General features: G+C 45.1%; 2 long non-coding RNA genes across 5 annotated transcripts; one reads left to right on the top strand and one right to left on the bottom strand.

The window, feature by feature from the left end:
• Nucleotides 1–438: 438 nt before the first annotated feature.
• Nucleotides 439–17,393, top strand: LOC146757894 (uncharacterized). The gene is made up of 2 exons (XR_014935578.1): nt 439–795; nt 15,449–17,393. It is a non-coding gene; the product is annotated as an uncharacterized LOC146757894 (long non-coding RNA).
• On the bottom strand, nt 13,254–23,840 carry LOC146757893 (uncharacterized). Of its 4 annotated transcripts, none has more exons than XR_014935572.1 (3): nt 23,265–23,401; nt 22,339–22,474; nt 13,254–14,236 (listed from the first exon to the last, which is right to left on the bottom strand). It is a non-coding gene; the product is annotated as an uncharacterized LOC146757893 (long non-coding RNA). The 4 variants fall into 4 exon arrangements; XR_014935574.1 differs by having other exon boundaries at nt 13,610–14,236; nt 22,339–22,496; nt 23,265–23,840; XR_014935571.1 differs by lacking the exon at nt 13,254–14,236 and adding an exon at nt 15,016–15,111 and having other exon boundaries at nt 23,265–23,600.
• Between the last annotated feature and the right edge of the window lie 495 nt (nt 23,841–24,335).

Here is a 24,335-nt window from a genome sequence, read left to right as displayed (position 1 = left end):
CGAAAGGTCTCTATGTTCTATATGTTACAATGTTTTTGTATTTGTTATGATGTTTTTGTCTTATTAATTGTTGTTAGTATTGTGGCAATTGTAACGCACATAATAGTGAAGTGCATATGGAATCGGGTGGTGGAAAAAGCCCACAAAAGGCAAACCATAATTAGTATCAAGAACCTGTTGCTTTTGTTGTGGAAAAATACCACGGTTTAAGTGTGATAATGATCCAGATTAGAGAAAATTAGGGTTGTGTTACCTCCGCTTTAACACGTTAACTTTACGAAATTTGTTTTGAACCATTGTTCCCCCTCCTTGTGTGTGTACGAACACAAGGGAAAGAGGTACCTAAGAAAATCTCTTAGAATGTATACTGATGTGGGGATACAAGAAAAGCTGTTCAGAGCAGCAGCTGTGGAGCAAGATAAACAGCATGGGAACCAAGGACACCTCTGCAAGGAGAAGAAGAGTCTCACAGCTCTGATTGGATATGTGCCTGCATGGACAGTTGAAAAGTGTTTTGTAGAATGCTTTGTTGACATATAAGGTGTTTGGGAAAGTTGTAAGGGCGGATGGGAAAGCTAGAAAATAACAACCTGTGAAGGTATATAAGGGATGTGAGAACTTGTAATAAACGATTTGGATCGTTCACATCTGAGTCCGTGCCGAGTCGCTGCAAATGGCGCCCACAACGTGGAGCAAATCAACCCGCGGCTGAGCGAGCCCGGTCCGGCAGCGCCGCCCGACTGAACTTCGGAGAGACTGTTTCGCGCGCACCCGCACCGTTCTGCAGGACAGAAGGTGAGCAGTCGGGAACTATGGGGAGCTCGCTAACGAGGGAGCAACGAGTACATCTCTAAGTATTGCGTTCAGTGTTACTGTATCAGGATGAGACTGTGTCTACTTCAGCATTAGCTACTCTTCTTAAATGGATAAGCAAAAATGTCCCTGAATTTCCAAAAACTGAGTTCTCTCTCGATGGAGAACTTTGGGACAAAATCGGCTCAAAACTCTACAAGGCTTCTCTCGCTAAAGACAGAACGGCTGCTAAGCTGTTGCCCGTTTGGAGCCGGATAATGGAAGGGATTAAGCAATCACGACGGGAAAGAATTTATTCCGACCATTCCCTGCCGCCCTCCGTCCCAACCCCGCCGCTGCCTCTCACTGCGGGAAGCGGCCCGTGCCCGGATCCGACTGGCGGCTCCGACCCCTCCCCGATTCGGGGAGACGAGGGGCCGCGGCCGCCCCCCTTCGCGCTCCCGCCGTTCGCTCCTCCCCCGACGTTCGCCGCGTTGCCGCCCTCTACGGCGCCCTCGCCCTTCGCTCCGCCTACGACGTTCATCGCGCCGCTCCGCCCCCCGCTCCGCCCATGTCTTGCGCTGCTGCGTCTGTGCAGCCGGCGTGTAACGTGGTTAAAGACACGGACGGATCGAAACCAGGGGATCGTTGTGACCCTGGTCCAGTAGATCCTGTCATCAATTTATAAGCAATACGCCAATGAGTTAACGATATTCCAATCAGAAAATTTTATTGATTGTAGCGGGTAAAACAAAAAAGGCAATTCAGCGCTGGACGACAGGGGGATTATCGTTCCTCCAACTGCCGCGCGTTCCCGTTCCTTGCAACTTCTTTTGTATCGTCAGTTCCCGGGTGTGCTGGTATCCGACTGGTCGGCCGTGGTCGTTCGGCTAATGTGTCGTTAGTTGATTGGTCCTTCCTTGAGACTTGCTGAGACTTGCAAAATCTACCCGTAAATTCGCGCGCTTTGCAAACATTGTTGCCACATCCTGGTCTTAATGAGCAAACACTTTATCACAGTCCCCCCTTTTCTTTTATTGTACCATTTTGTTTTGCTCATTAAACCGTTTTAGTTCTTGTCGACTCCATTTTAGAGCATCCTCTTCTGGTTCCCCATTAATGGGTTCATATTTTTCCCTATCCACCATTAGGTGGGCTGCCTCAAGTCGATTCTTAACGATAGTTATTAGTTTATTAAAGATACAAGGTCCGAAAGTCAGCCCCAATATTATTATAACTACCGGTCCCATTATTGTTGATAATAAGGTGGTGAACCAAGAGGAACTATTAAACCAATTTTCATACCAGCTTCTCTGAGACTCTTGGGTTCTTTTCCTCTGTTCCAATTGTTTTCTTAATTCAGCCATTGTGTCTACTGCTACCCCCATTTGGTCTATGTAAGTGCAGCATTGCTCTTTGAGAGCCACGCATAATCCTCCTTGCTGTAAGAGGAGGAAATCCAATCCCCTTCTATTTTGTAACACCACCTCGGATAAGGATCGTACTGATTTTGTGAGTGCATTTATGGCCTCATCTATTTTCTGTAGGTCTTCATCCACAGACTGTCTAAGGGTTCTCAATCCTTGTGGTTGATTAACTAGGGATGCTACTCCGGTCCCCAGTCCGGCACCTCCTATAGTCAATAACATTGCAATGGTCAGGGCTGTGAATGGTTCCCTTTTTACCAAGTGGTGTTCAGCAGTTTCTTGTTGACTAACCACATAATCCTTAGGGTGATAAATAATTCGTGGAACTATAATTACTTGTATACAGTACTCAGTGGTTTGGTTAAATATTTTGGTCGACAAGCATGTAGTGACCCCTAGTTTAGCACATACCCATTTGGCATTGACTGCGGGTAGGAGCCAGTCCGATGGCTTCTCCTGACTCTGCAGTTCTATAGTTTTATTACATAAATGTTGTTTTTCTAAAGATATAGTTCCTACACATAATCCATGTCCAGTGACATGTGCTAGGGTTATCCCTGGGACATTAGTCCTCCCTCTTTTCCATAAACATTCTGCTGGGTTAGTCCCATTCCTTCTCCTAATCCTTGCTATGGATCCTATTGCCTCATAAAAAGGGGGTTTTATGTCATAGCATAGCCAACATTCCTTGGTTAGTTCGGGGTGTGTGTTGTTTAATACCTTGAAACTAGACTGGATTATCTTCCAAAGGGTGCCATATCCAGTGATGAAAGGGCCTTCTTCGGTCGAACCTACAGTAACAGCTTCTGTCTTGTTCTCTACTTGGGTTTTACCCTGATTGTTATTTATTACTGTGATAAAATGTTTGCTCATTAAGACCGGGATGTGGTAGCATTGTGGTGGAGTGCTTGTTCATTAGGACCGGGATGTGATGGTGGAATATGGAGGCCACAAGGGTTGCAGAACACTCTAATTTTATGGGTAGATTGTGTACTCTGCATAGTTACAGGCAAAGCACGCCCCGATGGATACAAAGTTCCACGGAAGGACCAACCAAGGAACGACACACCAAGTCGCACGATCACGACCGACCAATTAAAGGACAATACGCTCGGGATGGACTTTACAAAAGAAGTTGCAAGGGACGGGACAGCGCGGCAGTTGGAGGAACGATAATCCCCCTGTCGTCCAGCGCTGAATTGCCTTTTTGTTTTACCCGCTACAATTAATAAAATTTTCTGATTGGAATATCGTTGACTCATTGGCGTATTGCTTATAAATTGATGACAATTACTACATTGGGTCCTATACCCATCGGAGGGGCCAGTGGGACTACCTCTTTTTTAATAAGAAAATAGCCCCCTCGGTCCCTTCCAGGATTCCATGTTCGTACTCCCGAGGTTTTTCCTATCCACCATACTGTGTCATCTACTTTAAGGACTTTTATCTCCAAATATTTACATGTTCCTGTGAACCCGCCGAGGACCGCACCTTCATTCCCATAGTTCGGAGGTGTACAATCTGGGGGACCCCAACTGACCGTTATGTATTCATCTTGTCCACCACCTGGTGAAAATCCTAGTGCAATTGTTTCACAACCCCAGTATCCGCAATAATATTCCCCTGGGTAATTACAATAACTTTTCCCTGGATTCGACGTGGGGCAAGCATAAATTGCCGTGTAGTTTAGACATGGTTCTGTTGGTACCAGGTCACATATTTGACATTTGAGAACGGGAGCGCCTGGGGTCACATTTGTACTTATCACCTTCTGATCTTCCCATCTAATTAAGGACCACTTAGATGGTTCGTGTGTCTGTACCTCTGTGCCCCATCCTTCGTTAATGAGACTTAATGCCATTATTAAGTGAAATAGTCTTAGATAGGCGGTTTCCCCACTGCAGTAGCGGGTCTTTAATTGTTTAGGGGGGTTATTCCCAGCCTTGGGGCATTTCCTGGATCCTGAGTCTTTGGATCCATTCGTAATGGAGCAAACCCCTCCACACACTTTATCTCCTCTGCCTCGCCCATCGACTCGGTTGCCTCGAGACATGGGGTGTATCATCTTCTCGGCAGCAAGAGTATTTTTCAGGAGGGGCAGTTGCTTGCTCTCCTTCTAAGTGGGTCTTAAGGTACAAGTACTTCAGTTCTAATCCCCGATCTTTAGGATGCCACAACCTGCTCCTTTTACCCACCGATGACACACCCACGTAATGCTAGTCAGGATCCGGATTTACCCCTTTTCTTTTAAATTTTCCCTTCTAAGAGAATCCCCATTTCTGCAATGGGTCCACCACCTCTCTAAGTATACAGATAAATGGCAATTGTGTCTACAATAAACGTATTACAAGTTATTTATACATGCTAAGTCTAAGTATTCCACTCTGGTACACTTATATAATCAATGAACCACCAACAATACACTAACTCATGTTTTTATGTTCCCCATCGGAGGTCTTCGTGACAGTTTTACTCTCAAATCACCCGCTGGACTAGTGACTCTCCATTCGTGATTTCGTATCGGGCCCTTAACACGACTAGCATGTGTCCATCCTTTTTCGGCAGTCCTGATGGCCGTATTAGTAGTCAATAGTACCAGATAGGCACCTTCCCATCGAGGCTGCAGTGTGGTTTCTCTCCAAGTCTTTATCAGAACCCAATCTCCAGGCTTTATCTGATGGAGGGTAATGTCAAGAGGGGGTCTTTGAGTCAATTGTCCCTTTTTCCACAGTTCCTGTTTATACTTCATTAATTCCGTGATATAAGCTTGAATGTTCTTATCTAACACCCCCGGGTGATCTTTAGGGGTTCCCGCATCATATGGCATTCCGTATAACATTTCGAAGGGAGATATCCCTATGTCAGCCCGGGGCTGGGCCCTAAGGTTTAAGAGGGCCAGGGGGATGCATTTTATCCATGAGAGTTTAGTTTCTAACGTTAATTTGGCCAATTGCTTCTTTAGTTCTCCATTCATTCTCTCTACTCGCCCTGAACTCTGTGGGTGCCAGGGAGTATGTTCTTCCCATTTTATTCCCAAGGCTTCAGCTATATTTCTAGTGATTCTTGATGTAAAGTGTGGTCCTTGATCCGAATCTATTACTTCTGTTACCCCATACCTAGGGATGATTTGTTCGAGTAATATTTTTGTTACTACCTGAGCTGTTGCTTTAGTTGTGGGGAATGCCTCTACATAATGTGTGAGGTGGTCTATTATGACTAATACATATTTATATCTTCCTACTTTAGGAAATTTGGTGAAGTCAATTTGGACTCTAGAAAATGGCCTAGCGGCCAAGGGTCTTCCCCCCATAGGCAGTTTTCTTTGTACAGCTCTGTTTATCTTTAAGCACGTAATACATCCTTGAGTAATATGTCTAGCTAAATTATGTAGGCCTATACACATGTACTTAGTGGCAAAATGATCTATTAAAGCTTCGCTTCCCCAGTGGGTCCGTTCGTGCAACTGGGTCAATACCTGAGACGCTATTGACTTAGGCAGTACCTCTCTCCCATCAGCTAAGTGCCACTTCCCTTCTGCGTTTTTCGTTATTCCCATTTGATCAAGTTTTTGTTCCTCCTTTGGAGTAAACGAAGGGGCCTCATCATGTGTCAATTCTTCCTGCCTCTCCTGCCTCAGGACCAATTCTCTGAGGGCAGCTTGCTTAGCTTCTAGGTCTGCTGCATTATTTCCTCTAGTCTTGTAATCGGTCCCCTGTTGGTGTCCTCTAAGGTGTACCACCGCTATCTTCTTTGGTTTTCGTAGGGCCACTAAGAGTTGCTTTATTAACTCTTGATGTATTAAGTCCTTTCCTTGGGAATTTATCAATCCCCTTTCTTCCCAAATCTTCCCAAAGGTATGTATTACCCCATAACTATATTTGGAATCGGTATAGATAGTGCCCTCTTTTCCCTGTAATCTTTTTAGTGCCTGTAAAACAGCATACAGCTCGCAAGCTTGAGCTGACCAAGTGTTACTCAAGGGTCCTGATTCCAATACCTGGAGGGTCTTTCCATCTACTATTGCATAACCTGATCTTCTCTTTCCCTCCACTACTCTAGAGGATCCATCCACAAATAATTTTTCCCCTTCTCTTAATTCTTCTTCCTCTAAATCTGGTCTGATTTTTGTTTGTTCTTCTATCGTATGTAAACAGTTATGAATGAGTCCCACATTTTCGGGTTTTCCATATAAGAATTCTGCAGGATTCTGGAGACTTGTGGTCTCCAGGGTTAAGTTAGGGGCTTCCAGTAAGATACCCTCATACTTTAGAAGACGAGAAATATATCCATTTTTCAGCTTTTTGTTGGAGCACATTTCTAATATTATGGGGAGATAGTACCTTTATATTGCTGTAAAAAGTAATTTTCCTGGCTTCTTCTACCAATAACGCACACCCAACAATTGCTTGTAAGCAAGTGGGCCATCCTCGGCTCACAGGGTCTAATAATTTTGACAAATATCCAACGGGTTTCTTCTTCCCTGCCCAATCCTGTGTTAAAACCCCATACGCTGTACCGCTGTCTATGTTAACGAATAAATAAAAGGGTCTTTTTAAGTCAGGCAGGCTCAAGACAGGGGCATTGATGAGATCCTCCTTCAGCTTTTGTAGATTCTCTTCATCTTGTCTATCGCACTTTATTAATCCATCGGTACTGAGCTTTTGATATAGGAACTTTACTGCTATAATTTTCAATCCATTGCCTACAATATCCCACTAATCCCAGCAATTGTCTTATTTGTCTCTTATTACTTGGCGACGTCAGGGACAATATTCCTTGTATCCTTTCAGGATCTATCTTCTTTTCTCCTTTACTCAGGTAATGCCCTAGATATCTACCTCTAGATATAATACCTCCTCTTCCACAAATTGCAATTTCCTTTTTGATACTTTAAGTCCTTTCAGTCCCAAAAAGTTCAGCAATTTAATACTTCCTTTCCGAACCTTTCCCTCATCCTCTCCAGCAATTAATAAGTCATCTACATACTATATTAATTTGGTATCAGGATCTAGCTGATACTCTTGCAGGATCTGTTCTAGGGCTTGCCCAAACAAATTAGGGGATTCTGTGAAGCCTTGGGGGAGTACAGTCCACCTTAATTGCTGTTTTCTGTTAGTATCTGGGTCTTCCCACTCAAATTCAAAATAATCGCGGCATGTCTCATCTAAAGGGCAAGCCCAAAAAGCATCTTTTAAGTCTATGACACTATACCACAAGTTGTCGGGCCCTAATTTACTTAGCAACGTATAGGGATTAGCTACAACTGGGAACCTAGATACAGTGCGCTTGTTAATTTCCCTCAGATCATGAACCAACCAATATGTTCCATCTGGTTTCTTTACCGGTAATATAGGGGTATTAAATGGGGACATACAGGGTTCCAGTAATCCTTTGCTCACTAATCTATCTATTTCTGGTTTGAGACCCCTCCTTCCTTCCAGGGAAATAGGATATTGTTTTATTTTTACTGGGATTTCAGGATTCTTGATTTTTACCGTGAAAGGGGGTATTTTTAGTTGTCCCACACTCTCGGGGGTATACCAGACATCAGAATTGATCTCTTGTTCATCCTCTACCCTAAGGGGGCAGAGTTTGACTCTCAATTCTTTATTCTCTACTTCTAGTCCTATGCCTAATGCAATAATCAGATCCCGTCCTAACAAACTGAACTCCGCTTCAGGCAGTATCAAGAAATCACCCAACCCCACTTTGGACTCTGCTTCTATCATTACATTCTTAACTATTCCTACTGTGAAGGGTTCTCCCTTTGCTCCTATTACTTTGGTAGTTTCCCGGGAAGGTTTGCATCCGAGGGGGATCTGTTGTATAGTAGACCTTTCAGCTCCTGAATCTACTAGAAACTCTACCTCCTCAGCTTGGGGACCAATTTTCAATTTTATTAAGGGCTCCTGTTGTTTCTGGGTCCCCAATATATATAGCCCCTGACACCCCTAGTCTTCTTGGAAGGACTTTTCGTCTCTCATTCTAACCCTGCAGTCCCTCTTCAGGTGTCCCTTTTTCCTGCAATAATGGCATATTCTCTCCTCCTTCCTGTTTTCAGGCTTCCTAAATTTTTGCTGTCCTGGAATTCAATTTTGCGTCCATCCCCCCATTTTCCTTTCCAATTCCCTACTTTCTCTGACTGCCGCTACCATCATCCTAACCTGCCTATTCTGCCATTCTTCTTCCCGTCTTACATATACTTTTTGAGCTTCCCTCAAAAGTTCATCAAGCCCCCAATCCTGCCAATTTTCTATCTTTTCTAGTTTCTTGCGGATATCTTCCCAAGCCTTAGCTACGAACTGCGTTTTGAGCAGAGCCTGGCCTATCGGTGTATCAGGATCCAATCCTGAATATAGTTGTAAATTCTTGCGTAACCTTTCTAGCCATTCAGTGGGTGTTTCCTCCTTCTTTTGTCTCTCATTAAAAGATTTATTGATATTTTGACCTCTTGGGACCGCCTCCCTAATGCCCTGGATAATAATAGTCCGTAGGTCCTGCATGTGAGTCCTATGATTTTGGTTCTGATGGTCCCAATGAGGATTTTGTAGAGGCCACTTATCATCTGCAGCAGGTCCATGGGCATGTTGGGCATCCCAAATGCGCATCCCCGCACGCCTAATCATACCTTTTTCTTCCGCTGTAAATAATATACTTAAAATAGACTGTAGTTCCTCCCAAGTGTAAATATTTGGCCCTAAGAATTGATCTACTCTGTCCGCCACCCCCAGGGGATCTTCCAGTATGTTGCCCATTTCTTTCTTAAAATCCCTGACATCCCCTGAATTTAGAGGCACAGATATAAATCCCATCTGGGGTTGTGGGCCTCCCATGGGCATTTCTCTTAAAGGAAAAAGGTTATTCTGTCGTGCCTTTGCTCGTGTCAAAGGCCCTCCTCTGTCTGTTCCTCGTGCTTCTTTCTCCTCTCTTGGGTCCAGTTGCCCATGATCCATTTGAGGGGGAGGAGGAGGAGGCAAGGGAATTGCTGGTGGTGATGCATATGGTGGGGGTCCTACTAAGGTCTCCTCTTCCTTTCGGGATCTACGTTTTTCAATGCCTTTTTCTGTTTGTGTCAAATTAAAAATTGAGACCCCTGAACCTTCTGGACGTGTGACCCATACGGCTGCATAGTCGCTTTCTTCCTGATTGAAAGGGGTTCTGGAATTTACCCAAAAATTTAACTGTTGTTGTACCCAGTCTTCACTGGAACCGTATTTAGGCCACCATACTGCTGGGCCAATTTGTTGCCCACCCCAAATTTCTACGCAATAATATATCATCTTTGCCTTATCCTTATTTTTCATCCCTGGGTATTGTGTCCAGACACTTAACATGAATCCTAGAGGCGAATCTCTAGGAACGGGTGGCCGCTTAGGAGGGGCGGATGGTTTGGTTTTACTTTGCCCCATCTCACTTCTACTCCTTGATCTCTTGCCTCGCCTAGTAACCCTCCCTAGTGCCCGTAGCTCTAGGGGAATACCTAATAGTAACCCTCCCTAGTGCCCGTAGCTCTAGGGGAATACCTAATAGTAACCCTCCCTAGTGCCCGTAGCTCTAGGGGAATACCTAATAGTAACCCTCCCTAGTGCCCGTAGCCCTAGGGGTTGTGGTGGTGAAAGGGTCCCCCTTATACCCTGTACCCACCGTTCAGCGTGCCTTCAGTCAGTGTTGCATTCACTCGCTTCCCCCAGGTCGTGGCCCACGCCCTCGCGGGCAATGGGAACCGCACTACTATGGGGTCCACACTCGCTTGGGTTAGTGCCGGCTGCCGGCCCCCCTTCACAAGCACACAACACCCGCCACACGCTGGATTCCCGACCCAGACCGGATTATACTCACTTGTCCTGTGTCTTCGTCCGGACTTTCATGCACGAAATTTAAAGGGTCAACCGGTTTTTCCTTGCCTTTTTGTTTTAAATTTCGGATCGTCGGCGGGAGTAGGGCGGGAGGATAGGAGCCGAGGCCGCCTATTTAGGCGGGGCGCCCCCTCAGGCTCCTTATACCTACGCCAGTATTCCCATCCGAGTCACGGCACCAAATTGTCATCATATTATAAGCAATACGCCAATGAGTCAACTATATTCCAATCAGAAAATTTTATTGATTGTAGCGGGTAAAACAAAAAAGGCAATTCAGCGCTGGACGACAGGGGGATTATCGTTCCTCCAACTGCCGCGCGTTCCCATTCCTTGCAACTTCTTTTGTATCGTCAGTTCCCGGGTGTGCTGGTATCCGACTGGTCGGCCGTGGTCGTTCGTTAGTTGATTGGTCCTTCCTTGAGACTTGCTGAGACTTGCAAAATCTACCCGTAAATTCGCGCGCTTTGCAAACATTGTTGCCACATCCTGGTCTTAATGAGCAAACACTTTATCACAGATCTGGAATGCGAATCGGGCGCATTTCCTCCTGATGATAATTTGAAGGGAGCAGGAACGACAAATTTCTCTACAGCGCACTGTGATGTCTTAGAGCAGTGCAGAAAAGAAGCAATATGGAAAATTGCATCTCACACTATCCAGCCACAAATCCTCAAAATAGTACCTCACGTACGGACATTAAACGATCTGCAAAAGTTATTAGGAACCATCAATTGGTTGCGGCCACTTTTGGGAATTACTACTCAAGAGCTGCATCCTTTATTCAAACTACTGAAAGGAGACCCAGATCTAACTTCTAAAAGACAATTAACACCAGAAGCACAACAATGCTTAGACTCTGTAATAACATCAGTGCAAACTCGATACAGCCATCGTGTTTGTTTATCACTTACAGTACATCTCATAATAATAACCAACTTCTATCAGCCATATAGCTTGTTATGTCAATGGGATACCTCAAGAAAGGATCCTCTCATTATTCTCGAATGGGTATTTTTACCTCATACATTTTCAAAAACTATTACATCACGAGTGGAAATGTTTGCTATGCTAATACAGCGAGGTCGACATCGTCTACAAATTCTACGAGCTCTTGACCCTGATTGCATATACGTACCTGCTACTAAAAAAGATTTAGATTGGATGCTTGCGCAGTCACTTCCTTTTCAGACTGCTATGGCAGACTATACCGGACAATTGTCCACTCATCCTCCCAAACATCAGTTACTACATAATTTGGCTGATATCCCCATTGCTACTAATACTTTACTTTCACATGTTCCAATACCTAATGCTGTTACTGTATTTACAGATGGCTCTGGCAAGACACACCAAGCAGTGGTTCTCTGGCGTGTGACTGTGTCACGGAGTTCTCTCTAGAGCTCACTCCGGGACAGTGGGCACAAACCCGGGGCAGCAGGAACAAAAGCCCCCCCCCCCCCCTTTTCTCTATCGGCACAGCGCGGCACAGCCCGGCCTGGCCACGTGCGTTTTGGGAGAGGGGAAGGGAAGGGAGATTGCGATTAGGTCTAACAAAAAATGAGGGAGAAAAAAAAGGTGATCTGAGAACGAATGGCAGTTTAATAACCTAATAACACTAAACAACAACAAGAGAGTTTCAACAAAGAGAATACCAAGTCCCCAATCTCACCGATGGAGCTGTGGAAGGCAGGAAGCTCTGACCATGTTGTCTCCTGGCAGGGAGCCGGGCCAGCAACCCCGTCCCTTTCCGGTGCCCCACCCCACATGCCCATTAAGGCAGCCCACAGAAAAAAACTTGTCCCCTTTACTCCCATTATGAGGCATGGTGTTCTGATGTGGAATACCAACACCAACCAAATTGCAAAACCATAACATTCCACCCCTTATTACACATCATCACATCATGCCTAACTTTTATCAACATATAAACAGAACAGTAGTTAACATGCATTACATATGTACATACATATATATATATATATATATATATATATATATATATATATATATATATATATATATATATATATATATATATATACAGACATGGAATCACAGGCTGCACTCCCCCAGCATCAAATTTCCCTGTGGCACACACTGAACATCCCCATCCTTCTGCATCACCCACCAGGTGCACCCAGGTCCCTGTGCAAAGACAGTTCCATGGAGGGGCCTCCCCTTTCCAGAGGCTGGAAGGACCCAAACCGCTTTTCCCAGCATATTCTTTACATGCACCACAGGAACCTTGTCTCCCTCCACGGTACGCAGGGAGTTGGACTGTGTAGGGCCATCTCGGTTGGCTGATCCTCGGGTGTTTACCAGCCAGGTGGCTTCTGCTAGATGTTTCTCCCAGTTCTTAAATGTTCCACCACCCATCGCTTTCAGCGTGGTTTTCAGCAAACCATTGTGGCGCTCGATCTTACCAGCGGCTGGTGCGTGATAGGGGATGTGATAGATCCACTCGATGCCATGTTCTTTGGCCCAAGTGCTCACCAGTGAATTTTTGAAATGAGTCCCATTGTCTGATTCGATCCTCTCTGGGGTGCCATGTCGCCAAAAGATTTGTGTCTCTAGGCCTAATATGGTGTTTCTGGCAGTGGCATGGGGTACCGCATATGTCTCAAGCCACCCGGTGGTTACCTCCACCATGGTGAGTACATAATGCTTACCATTACGAGTCTTTGGCAGGGTGATATAATCAATCTGCCATGCCTCCCCATATTTATACTTTTCCCATCGTCCTTCCCCCCAGAGAGGTCTCATCCTCTTGGCCTGTTTGATCATGGCACAGGTATCACAATCATGGATGATCTGCGCAATAGCGTCCATGGTTAAGTCCACCCCTCGGTCTCTAACACAGATAGTTCCTGCAAACCCCCAGTCACCCCATGTATATGTATCCGTTCTGTCCCTTCGAAACCTGAGGGTATCAGAGTGCACTGTGCACCGGTATCCACCAGTGCTTTATATTTTTGTGGTTCTGATGTCAGGCCACCGAATCCACACAGTCCAATACACTCTATTATCCGTCTCCCCCCCCTGGCTGAGGGCAGGGCCCCTCTATTGGTTGTCTGAAGCAGTAGAGGCAACCTCAGTGGTGGCTGACCTCTTTTGTAATTTTCTTACCCGTGCTCGCAGTACAAAATTGGGTTCGTCATGCCACTTCTTCATATCCTCTCCATGGTCACGCAGGTAGTTCCACATGGCACCACGTGACATAGGCTCACTGCGGTCCTTCACTCGGACAGGTGTGCATTTGCATCTGACAGCTGAGACTGCCACAGGTTCACTGTGGTTCCTTGCCGCAGACCAGCTCTTCTGCATGTTGTCCTGTCTTCTCTCCATTTGGTCCATTCTATCCACCATTTTACAGATGGCTGCAATGGTGGTACGGTGTGGCAGTAGTGAGTATTCGATATTTTGCAGTGAAAGGATGAGCTCAAAAATTTCAGGTCTCCTATCCAGCTCATCATACCTGTTAGAGTTCGTTAATAGTATACTGGAATACTTCCCTGGTGCTGACCGTATGAGTTTCTTGCATATTTCCGGAGTACCGCTCACCTTTTCTGGGTCATGGTAATCCTCTGGGTCCCCAGGGACAAACGTGGGATCGAACAGCATTTCTGCCACAGCCATTTCTCTCTGGATACCTTCCTCAGCTGTACTCCATTTTTCCAGTACAGGCTCCAAATCACTTTTGAGAAGACAGGTTGCCTTTACAGCTGATAGAATCCTCTCCCAGAGATTGGCGACTCCATCGAGACATCAGCTGATCCCTCTATCAATAGATGAGTCTCGAGCAATGTTTCCTAATTGACGAGCCTCATCGCAGCTTAGGGACATGCAGGAGGCCCCATTGTCCCAACACCAGAGCAGCCAAGTGACAAGGCGTTCACCTGGGAGTCGGGCAAACTCCTTTCTCGCACTTTGGATTTCAGTAATTTTCAGAGGTTTACGAGTAGAGGAAGCAGTGACTTTTCCCTCATCATCACTATCTTCTCCGCGTCTGTTAGTCTCCTGGGTTGCCTTTCTCGGTGGTTTTGGGGAGGGTCCCTCACCAGGATCTTCCTCTACTTCCTCCATCCGTTCCAGACGTGAGGACACACGTTCCCATCTCTGGCCTTCCACTGGGGCGACTGACACTGATGCTGGTGCTTCCTGTGGTCGGCTGGGATTAACTTGTTGCCTTCCCCTTAGGATTTGGATCTCATTCTCGAGACTCTCTATCTTTTTCATAAGCCATTCGTTCTGAGATCCCCCTGATCTCCCACACTCACTCAGGGGTTCTATTAATTTCCCAAGGTCCCTCTGGTGTTCAGGGGTGAGATTACCTGATACTGGGGGTCCCGATGCTTCTGGCCCTTTTCCTGAGTCTCTCTGCACTATTCTTTGCAAGTCTCTCCCCACGTTATAAACTACTACAATCAGAGAGACTAACAACACAGTATCCCATTTGACACCCCAGTCATACTTAAGGAATTCAGAGCATTCATGAGCCAGTTCAAGCACGGTGCCTGTGATGTTCGTTAGTCTGGAAGGGAGCCAGGCAGATATCTCTATCCCTGCCAGCCATCGGCTTAATAAATCTACCCCTACCCCCAACATCAGGAAGTCCTTAAGCCAGGACCACAGGAACCTAGGGACTATCAGTCCTACATACAGGGCTGCTGAAAAAAACCACCTAATTACTGCCCAAAACATTGCCCAGAGCTTTGCCCGCATCCTCCACCAAAAATGTCACGGAGTTCTCTCTACAGCTCACTCCGGGACAGTGGGCACAAACCCGGGGCAGCAGGAACAAAAGCCCCCCCCCCCCCTTTTCTCTATCGGCACAGCGCGGCACAGCCCGGCCTGGCCACGTGCGTTTTGGGAGAGGGGAAGGGAAGGGAGATTGCGATTAGGTCTAACAAAAAATGAGGGAGAAAAAAAAGGTGATCTGAGAACGAATGGCAGTTTAATAACCTAATAACACTAAACAACAACAAGAGAGTTTCAACAAAGAGAATACCAAGTCCCCAATCTCACCGATGGAGCTGTGGAAGGCAGGAAGCTCTGACCATGTTGTCTCCTGGCAGGGAGCCGGGCCAGCAACCCCGTCCCTTTCCGGTGCCCCACCCCACATGCCCATTAAGGCAGCCCACAGAAAAAAACTTGTCCCCTTTACTCCCATTATGAGGCATGGTGTTCTGATGTGGAATACCAACACCAACCAAATTGCAAAACCATAACAGACTGCTACACAATGGCAGTCAGACGTACATGTTGTTGATGGATCACCTCAAGTTGTAGAACTCGCTGCAGTAGCTCGAGCTTTCCAAATTTTTTCAGACCAAAAGCTTAATATAATAACTGACTCTTTGTATGTTACAGGTATCATTCAGCGGATTGAAGGATCCTTTCTTAAGGAAGTTAATAATCCGGTTTTGTTTGTACAGCTCAAACGAGTCTTGCATTATATTTCGCCCGTATACACTGGTTATCTGCTTATGCTGCTATGGGAATCCCTCATACAATAAAAACAGATAATGGGCCCGCTTATACCTCTAAGGCCACTCGAACTTTCCTTCAAGAATGGGGGGTTAGACATATTACAGGCATCCCTCATTCTCCCACTGGACAAGCTATCATTGAGCGTACTCATCAAACACTGAAACCTGTTCTTAATAAACAAAAAAGGGAGAATACGGGAGACACACCACAAGAAAGATTATGTAAGGCTTTGTTTGTGCTGAATTTTTTGAATCGTGATCATACAAGTATAACTCGTGTGGATCGTCATTTTGGGGGCTCCCCAGTGCTCAAGGAACGGCCAATGGTTAACATTCGAAATATGGCCACAGGGCACTGGGAAGGTCCCTTACCATTGATAACCTGGGGTCGTGGATATGCTTGTGTTTCTACAAGGACTGGCCCTACATGGGTTCCGGCAAGATATGTTCGGCCTCATCTCAAGGCAGAAAATAACACCCAGCCTTAATAATGATTGTGATTATACGCCTCTTACTTCATTGAAATTGCTTTGTAATTTGTTGTATTGCAAATAATAATTTTAGTAATGGTAAGACATAGTAGGTAACTCTTCCACATTACTGGTATAAATTTAAGAATTAGAATTATTAAGCATTATTTAGATTATTGTGTGTCTTTCCTATTTTGGCAGTAGATAGAATATAAGTTAAATAGGATTTGATGTTACCAATGCTGGAAATTATGGGACTAACTCTTCTAGTGTATTAGTAATGTTCAGTTATGATTTTATTAGCCTATCAACTAGCCTCTTCTTAGTTTGTAAAAATAAGACCCTGGAAAAGAATCCTGGACAAACGGATGATTCTTAAACATAACAGTTATTAACTCTTTTTCATCTCACTAATTGGGATTTTCAAAATATGACCATGCATCAATTGAAACAAAGGTGCTTGCAAAAAAAGCTAACCTCGGCAATTTATTCTGTTTTGTAAGCAGGTGTTCCACTTGGGCTCTGTACCACGCACTAGCCATGCGGATGCAGTGTACAAATGGAAAATGCCATTCAGACCCTGAGTAGGAAAAGAGCAAGAGAGAATCCGTGGTGGATGAGAAAGGGAGAGTGCACCTTGAAGCAGGGGACGCCCTGCTGGCGCTGCCTATCGCATCCACCGCCAACATGATCCTTCTCTCTCCTTTTCTGCAGTTTTCTGCCTCTCCAGGGACAATAAGTAATAATGTGCTAGCTTAGGGAGTATTTGCTTCATGCTAACGGGATGGTCTAAAATGGATAACACGAAATTGAAGTCTTTTCTAACCTATTTCAAATTTACACAGAATTGGATTCTCAGGGGTTCTTTTCCAGGTTGTAGGAACTTAGGCCGCAGGCAAAATGCGTCTGATATTTTAGTGGATTTAAACATATATTTTGTCATTTGCCTTATCTCCTTTTTCATTTTCAGAATATTGTCAATCGAGGCCTTGATTGAGTTATAATGATTATGTTATTAATATAATTAGTATTATTATTTTATAGTATGGTAGTAGCTTGTCAATAAACAAAAAAGGGGGAATTGTGGGGATACAAGAAAAGCTGTTCAGAGCAGCAGCTGTGGAGCAAGATAAACAGCATGGGAACCAAGCACACCTCTGCAAGGAGAAGAAGAGTCTCACAGCTCTGATTGGATATGTTCCTGCATGGACAGTTGAAAAGTGTTTTGTAGAATGCTTTGTTGACATATAAGGTGTTTGGGAAAGTTGTAAGGGCAGATGGGAAAGCTAGAAAATAACAACTTGTGAAGGTATATAAGGGATGTGAGAACTTGTAATAAACAATTTGGATCGTTCACATCTGAGTCCGTGCCGAGTCGCTGCATACTGACATATTGGAGGGATATTGCTGGGGAACTGGGGGGGACTGTAAGCAAGAACACCCTCATCAAATAATGTAATCATTGGTGGTTAGTGAATAAGTTGGAGAATGGGTTAAAATGATCCCAAAACCAGGAAAAAGGATAGGGAAAAGATGTTTAAATATTGTGTCAGATATGGCCTAGAGAGCCACGACAGGGAAAATCAATATTTGGCCAAAATATGGATCTGATGAAGATATGGATCTGGTTTGTCAGATCTCGAATTTATATGTAAACAAAACACCTTTTCGAAAGAGGAATTAGAAAAAGGAACTAATCAATGGGACCCTCCTGAGAATCTCCTCCACCACCCCCACCCCCCCATAAAACCCCAATGTAGCACAAAGGGAGACAGGCACTGCCCCAGTGAGGGGAAATGGTAAAGCATGTAGGGTCATTTCACAGAAAAGGGGGGCATGCTGGGCTCGGGAGGGAATTAAAACAATGTGAAAGGGATATTGAAAACTTTCCTTTCCCAGACGCCAGCTGTACCGGCACATCAGTGCGCCCCTTATGGGAGGTCCCACTGGGACAAGGACAAATATGCTATGTAGACTCTTCACTCACTAGTAGAGACATTAGAAATTTTAAGAAGAAAATAAAATCTTTAATTGAGGATCAATTAAATAAGAGTAAGAACAATTAGATCAATTTTCAGGGCTTTCAAAATTTTGGACCCACCAGGAGCCCCTGGTAAATATAAAAGTGGGACCTGAGGGGGAAGAAGTTGTGGTTTTAGTTGACATGGGGGCAGCTCATTCATTGTTGGCCCATAAGGTGTCAGGACTCAAATTAACAAATGAGGCCTTAAAGATAACAGGAACCTGGATGACAGTACCACTCTTTGAGAATACTCAATGAAAACTAGGGCAATAAAGATGAAATTGGGAATCAGGAAAAACATGAAATAAGGCCATAAAATTCAGGGTGGAACATCCCAAGGAACTGAATGCTATGGATTGCTAAAGGAAAGTTATATGGTACTAAGGGTGGTTGTGGAAACTGAAGAACTGTATTGTTTGATCTGTGGGTTCTGAAGGGAATGGGACAAACTGCTTTGATGGTACAAAGGAAAAAGTGTTAAAGAGAAAGTGAGTTTCTGTGCTGGTATGAGAGCAACCCCCTGCACTGTTCCCCCCCCATCCCCCACAAGAACTCTTGGAGAGAGAGAGAGAGAGACAGAGAGAGACAGAGACTACTGCTGTAAACCACAAAGGGGGAGGTGGAAAGGGGGAGGTGGAGAGGCCAGGGCACTGGAAGTGAGAACAGCCTTCATGTGCAGAGGTCTGGGAAACCTGAAATTCCAGTGTTAGCACTGGACACCTCTGGAGAGGAGGAGATGAAACTGAAATAGGATGTTAGTAGTTTATGTAATGATGAGAGTTTGGAAAGTGAGAAAGTTTAGAACAGACACAGGCTGAAGAAGGCAAGGACTGGCAAGGTATAACAGGGATATCAGGACTGAAAAGAGGTGAACGATATGAAAACAAAACAAAACTGATTGACACACAGATAGTAAGGGAATTGGTGATAATAACAGCTGTTACTGTTGTGGTGCCAGAATAGGGCCATAGGACCCAGAGATCCCCTCAGGGAGAGGTGGGGGAGTGGGGGCTTGAAGTGCCCGGGGAGGGCTCTGCCCCACTGAAAGGAAAGCAGTGTGCAAACTGCAATGGGAAATTGCATCTAGGGAAGCAGGATAAAGAGGTTTATTTTCTGGTGGATATGGGTGCTTCTTACTACTCATAGATGGTTTTGTAACAGTAGTAGAAGCTACTGCCCAACAAGAAAAGGTTTACGTTTTTTGGATTAATTAAATATAAGCTAAGTAGGAATGCAGAAATTCTTGTACCTGCCAGGTTACCCTGGCAAGAAATTTAGTAAAACTGGAGCTAAGGGTCCAACAATATTGACTGATTAAAAACTGCAAGTCTGACTTCAACACAAATGGGGAAAAACAGTGTCGTACCCCAGGAGTCACAGCAATATCAAATATGATGCACTTAGGGGTGTGGGCATCAGGGCCACACACGAAGCCCTGAATAGAAGTTAAAAGCAGGAGATTGCCCAGTCAGGATAAAGCGGTACCCTATAAGGATATGTAACTGTAGAAGGATAGAAGACTTTCTGGAGTTTGGACTCCAATTTTGCAAAAATTTTTGATAGCAAGTGCTGTAGTTTGGTACAAGACTTGAGGGCAAGTAATAGAATTGTTGAATGCATACACTCAGTGGTGGCAAATCCATGCACTTTATTAACCCAATTAAGGAATGAATAGGTGGAGTTTGCCTTCTGGATTTGAAGGATGTTTCTTCTGCCTGCTTTGGCCAATACAGGGATAAGAGACTCAGTTAACCAGGACAGTGTTACCCGGGGTTGTGAGAACAGATTAATGATTTTTGAGAACTGGTCAGCTCTGAGCCTGAGACCCGGGATCCTCCATCCCAGGGAGGAACTTTACTGCAGCATGTGGATGCCACAGCGACAAAAGAGAACTGTGCAATGATCTGTGAGTTTGCTGAGTTTCTTGGTTTACAGAAAGCACAAATAACAGCAAGTGACATATTTGGGAGATTACAACTGGAGTTTGAACCTTAAGAACTGCCAAGGGGGAAGCCATCTGCCAAACCCCTGAGCCACAAATTGCCAAGGAAGAGAGTAAGGGATGGACAGGGTACCTGAGGGTGGTGACTGCACTGGTGCTCAATATTCAAGAAAACTGTAAATCTACACTGGGCCAAAGGATACCAGTTTTAATATCTCAAACAGTGTTTACTGTATTGGAGGCAAAAGGGGGACATTGGATCTCACCCCAAAGATTCGTGAAATACCAAACCATCCTGGTAGAACAGGATGATGTAGGAATAACTGTAACTAACATTGTCAACCCAGTATCTTTCCTTAGCGGAACTCCTGGAGAACCAGTATCTCCTGACTGCTTTGAAACAACTGAAGCTGCACATTGCAGCTTGTCAGTAGGACCTGAAGGACAAGCCCTTAGAAGATGCAGAAGATGCCTGCTTTACCGACAGCTACAAGGAGACTGTAAGGCAGGATATGCAGTAACTGCTACTGACCAGGATCCAAGGACTATTAAACTTCCAGTTCACCTATTTCAAGCCAGGGACTGGATCCTGATACAGACTGGGAAGGAGACAAAGCTGCCACCTGAATGGGAAGGACCATTCCAAGTACTTTTAATGACTGAAACATCTGTGAGGACAGCCAAGAAAGGATGGACTTATGACTCACTGGTGAAGGCATCCACTAGCCCTGAGGTATGGGAACTATTGCCACAGAAAAACCTTTAAAGATAAGAATTAGAAGGAAATCACAGAAAGTTTTTACTGCTGTACCCATTTGTTATCCTGATAATTATCTGGAAAAGGTGAAATTTGACAATAATGCAAGGGAGGGACCAACTGATAGTTTTGATATGAATAAGGGACTCTTGTAGTGTATGGAATGATGTATGGTGGACAACCGCCTATTGAGGCTGGACAGAGACACTCCTTGAAAATACCCAGAATGTCCAGGATAGGGAAGAGCTTAAAAAGGGGTAGAAAATTTTCCTAAAAACCCTGCAGTTATGACAATTAAGGAGATAAAAGATCTTAGACAAACATTTGAAACTGAAACAAGATATGGGGATGTTAATGCCTGGGTAGAATGGACTAAGTATACTGTCCAGAGTCTCAACCATAGCAATTGCTACGCTTGTGCATCCGGATGGCCCATAGCTCAGGTGGTACCCATTCTGCTGGGATGGACCAAGGACCCCAAGAGAATGTGATTCATGATTGCCCTGTATCAAGAGAAAACTGCCTGGGGAAATAGAGACTGCAGATCTCTCTCTTGTTTCCTCCAATGCCTGATACAGATGTCAAGATCCCTCCAGCAGTAGGTAACCATACAGCTTTCCTCTCATGGCAGGGTGTGAAGGCTACCAGGCCTATAGGAAACTTTTCCTTATGCAGTGAGGTCTTGAATGTTACGGAGGATTCAGCAGGAAATTATTCAAGATTGGGAATCTCCAGGGCAAATCTCTGGTGGTACTGTGGGGGAAAGATTTTTATGGTCCAGCTTAACCATCTAACTGGGGAGGCACCTGTTCACTTGTTCAATTAGTTATACCATTCACCCTGGCATTTGAAAAAGAAATGTATATAGATTCAGTCAGGGTACCTAGAGGTGTCCCTGATAAATTTAAGGCAAGAAATCAAATTGCTGCAGGATTTGAGTCACTATTTTGGTGGGTGACAATCAACAAGAACATAGACTGGATTAACTACATATAAAATATACAAAAGTGCAATTAAGGGAATAGCAGAACAGCTAGCCACACACCAGAAAAGGAATGATCTAGCAGGAGAGAAATCCTGCTAGATTGAAGAAAAGGGGGGAATGAACAGTGAAGCAGGAAACAGATGCTCTGCTGGAATTCGGAATAAAGGGGGAGGGGCTAAAAGGGGGATAGTTAAAGGTAGTTTATAGAAACAAGTAAAGGAAACTTAAAGTTAACAAGTAAAAGAAACAAGGGGCCTGAGAGAGCAGGGACGATGCAGATAAGGAGTGAGACCTCACGGATGACCAGAAGAGGAGTTGCATTCCCCCTGATAAGAACAAGAGGGGGTCTGCATGCTAAAGGCAAGAGGGGGTCTGTAGGCTAAAGAGCTATTGAATATAGCTATTGAATAATTCCTAGAACTATTGACTATGTATTAGAAGTCTAAGAAATCATTGACTATGTATCAGAATTCCGAGAAATCACTATGTATTAAATGTACCTATATCTGTGTCACGATTTTACAAGTCGGTGTGCAAGTTTGGTGGAGCTATCCCCCTTGCACCCGGTGCTGCGCAACGCTGGAATAAACATACCTGCTTTATAACCCATCTCTGGATTATAGAGTTTGATTCCGCAAGTCATGATGGCACCGAACTTTGCTTCTGCTTTCCCTTTCCTTTCTTTCTCTTTCCTTTCTTCTCTCATCTTTCCTTCACTTTTCTCTTCCTTCTGTGGGAATCAAATGTTGTTTCTGCATTTAGAATAAGATAAGAATATTTTATTTCAAGGTCTCAGTATATAAGTGAAGCAATTTGTAGTTATTAGGTAGAAGTCACAGGTACAAAGACTGCAGCTCCTGTCTGTCCAGCTGTCTGAAACAGAACTGCTGATCTTTGGTGCTGGACAAATAAGACCTAGGTAATAAAAGATCCAAAGAGGAGAAGTTAAAATAATTAACAATATACCTGTATAAACCAGCAACAATGTATGCTTTAGTGTTTTGTTGTACGCATTGTAAAAATATACAAATCGTGGCATACCTAAGGATATCAAAGGCCTTTGGGACAGAATGGAAGAAGCTTTGAAGGGAATCAACATATCAGTGCAATAAGAGTACCGAGACATCTTGGAAACAGAAACAGCAGGATGGCGACTGACTGGCACAAGAATTAACAAGTGTCAGAATGCGATTAACAAATGCAAACCTCAGGTAAAATTGTAACCTGTAATACCCAACCAAAGGGGAAAAGGGAGGGGAAAACATATGGGAAAAAAGGGATGAAAACTGTAACGTCATGTCCGTAGATGCGCTTCTGCTATCGGGGCGCCTGACATTGCAGTAGCAAATAAAAACTGCTTTTATCAGAGATACCGTCCTGACCATATTTCCAACAAGTCCAAGGTGTGGAGGGCTCAGCACTCCTAACAAATATCCTGAATACAATGACCGCAGCATCTGAAGTGGCTATTAATTCCCAAGGACATAATTGTGAAACCCATCCTTGAGGAGTAAACATACCTGGGTCTGTACCCATCAAGCGTGGCAAGGTAGTACCATGAGCAGGGTACCGCGGGTCCCCCTGTACTTTTGCAATTACCTTCTTTAATTTGCTAACCCATTCCTCTTTCCATAATGCAAACTGCACAGGTTTTAAAGCAATGCGCATTAACAAAGGACCTGGGGCTGTCAGGATCTCCAGTGCATTCAGTGTCATTGGAGAGCGAAATCCCTTATTTTCAACGGACTCTATGAATCGTGTAACACCATTCAGGTCGAGAGGCACCCATTGACGGCCTCTTTCCCCTACAACCATAGGAAATGCAGAAACATCTGGAAAACCACGATCTTCTAGGGCCTCCCTGACAGCCGACCAATCAGACATCGGCCCGCCTCTTGGACACACCCTCAACCAATCGTCGAATTCCCTCCCGCGACACGTGCCATGGCAGTAAAGGGGCGGAAAGAGCCGAACCTGGTTGGAGAGCACTCCCCACCTCAAACCCTGCCTCAAACCCCACCCCAAACCCCGTCCAAAACCCCGCCCCAAAAGCCCGCCCCAAATCCCACCTCAAACCCTACCACAAACCGCGCCCCAAGCCCCGCCTAAAGCCCCGCACCAAACCCCACCCCAAACCCCGCCTCAAACCCTGCCTCAAGCCCCTCCTCAAACACCACCCCAAACACACCTCAAACCCCGCCCCAAACCCCGCCTCAAACCCCATGTCAAACCCTGCCTGTAACCCCACCCAAAACTGCGCCTCAAACCCCGCCTAAAACACAGCCTCAAACCCCGCCTCTAACCCCACCTCAAACCCCGCCCCAAACCCCGCCTCTAACCTCGCCTCAAACCCCACCTCAAACCCCGCCCCAAACCCTGCCTCTAATCTCCCCTCAAACCCCGCCTCAAACCCCACCCCAAACCCCATCTTGAACCCCGCCCCAAACTCCGCCTCAAACCCCACCCCAAACACTTCCTCTAACGTCGCCTCAAATCCCACCTCAAACCTTGCCCCAAACCTCGCCTCAAACCCCACCCAAATCCCGCCTCTAACCTTGCCACAAATCCCGCCCCTAACTCCGCCTCAAACC

Source organism: Coturnix japonica, chromosome 18, assembly GCF_054131305.1.
Source record: "Coturnix japonica strain WE chromosome 18, WE-NBRP24, whole genome shotgun sequence".
In the NCBI taxonomy this organism is placed as follows: Eukaryota; Metazoa; Chordata; class Aves; order Galliformes; family Phasianidae; genus Coturnix; species Coturnix japonica.
The sequence above is the reverse complement of the archived record's forward strand: the minus strand, read 5'-3'. Positions and strand labels throughout refer to the sequence as shown.